Source organism: Ailuropoda melanoleuca, chromosome 14, assembly GCF_002007445.2.
Source record: "Ailuropoda melanoleuca isolate Jingjing chromosome 14, ASM200744v2, whole genome shotgun sequence".
Taxonomy (NCBI): Eukaryota; Metazoa; Chordata; class Mammalia; order Carnivora; family Ursidae; genus Ailuropoda; species Ailuropoda melanoleuca.
In genome coordinates, this window is record NC_048231.1 from 99,816,185 (window position 1) to 99,818,372 (window position 2,188).

Sequence of the window (2,188 nt, forward strand, 5' to 3'; positions counted from 1 at the left end):
GAGGGGGGAGGGGAGGGGGGAAAAGGGAAGGGAAGGGAGGAAGGAGAAGGGAGAGAGGAAGGAAGGAAAGAGAAGAAGGGGAGATTCACAGAAGTTTCAGAATATTCTTCCTAGATTTTTTCCTGGAAGGTTAAGCTAAATAAGAGGACTAACTCTAGGGTTGGTGGCTGCTGCAGTGATTAGAAATGTTTCCCATAGACAGGTGTGGGGAAGAAATGGTAGAGGATTCCATAAGTGGTTTCCTTCTAAGGAAAAGAGATAGGAAATCTGATGGGGTGTTACAGAAATGAGGGAGGGCTGAATCCTGTGAGTTGTATATTTAAATAAATACCTGACTAATATGCAAATTCCCAGGTAGTCAAGAAAATATAAATTAAAATAATAATGAGGCACTATTTCCCACTTCTTTGAGAATAATTACAAAAGGAATATATTGCCACAGGGGATGTCAGCATTATGGTGCAGTGATACATTATCTTGGAAATGGAAATTGTTACACTTTGAAAATAGCTTTTCAATAATACACTTTACAACTAAAAGTGTATTTATTTCAACCAAAATTCCACTCCTGGGAATCTGTCCTATATAAATATTAGCCCATGTACTTGAAGATCTGTGTACCAAAACATTATTTATAGTAGCAAATAGAATCAAATTAATACCCATCAGGGGAAAATAGCTCAATAAATGATGATACATCTAGTGATAATATTCAAAATACAAAATATAAAAACAAGTAAAAGAATATAAACTTAAGTAAATATTTCAAAATTAAATATATGCATTTTTATTAAATAAGAGCTACATGACAAAACTGCTTATCAAATGGTATGTTAGTCCCAAGTATTCATCAAATCATTTCAATAATCTCAAGTCTTTATAGATTTAAAAAAAATTTTTAAAGATTTATGTATTTGAGAAAGAGAGCAGATGTGCTTGCAGGTGGGGATGGACAGAGGAAGAGGGAGAATCTGAAGCAGACCCACTGAGCATAGAACCCACCACAGGGTTTAATCTCAGGACCCTGAGATCAAGACCTGAGCCAAAACTGAGAGTCTGGTGCTTAACCAACTGTACCACCCAGGCGACCCTATTTGTAGATTAAAAAAAAACAAATTGAATGTTTATTTGAGGTGAATGTTCTTAATTAAATACTGCTCTGTATTGGACTGTAATCTGATATAAGAAACTGCACTCATGTTTTTAATGATGTGACAATAAATTGGTTGCCATTTGTTATATCAAATTGCTCTCAAATTAATGAAGATTCTTTCACCTTCTGTTAACAATTGTATTAAAATAATTTGACCCTTTGATGATGTAACTTACATAGTTAGTACCTCCATTATGAACGTTCACAGTTAATGGGAATGTCCGTTTACCCGCATAAAGCATATATATGCTGAAATTAAGAGTGCAGACTCTTGCCAAGCCACGCCTCTACCCTTAACTTTGAGTGACCCCTCTGCTTCTATTTCTTTATATGTGCAATGAAGATGACAGCCTGCTTTCATGGTTATCAAGTAAGATAATTTAACTTCAGCATGGTGCCTGGCTCAGGCTGCATTAACTTGGTATTTGTGCTCATTCTGGTGGGCTGTCAGTGTGTTTTAATAACCTCTCCAAAGACCTCTTCTTTGGGAATGGAATTTAATAGCAACAAGTCATCTCTGACTCCCATGACAACTTCCAGATACAGGAGTGTCTCCCATGCCTGGAAGGCTTACAGCACCCACTCACTTGCTTTCACTTTTCCTTTTGTCTTTCTTAGAAGTCCAGCAGATAGTTTCAGTGAAACATCCCACGACGGGTAACTCCAGGGAGCCCTGACCCCTGGTGGGTGCTGATGTTTTAGGGGGATACATGGGTATTGCTCACTGTGGTGCCAGCACACTGTTAGACTCACTGTCTCCAAACATGAGACTTTGGCACATTCTGCACAGAGGGAAATTGAGGACCTAGGTGGCTGCATGGGGCACATGGTGGGTTGATGGTCAGATGAGGGATCTTGAAAGAGGGACCAAGTAAGCACTGGATGTGTGGGGGAAGCTGAGGACCAGTCGGACTAAAAGTTTTAACTGACTTTTTGGCTGCACTGAAGATCTCTGCTGGAAAAATCCATACTATGGTAAAAAAGAATTTGAAAATTACATTTCCTGTCTGTCTGTCTATCTGTCATCTGTCATCT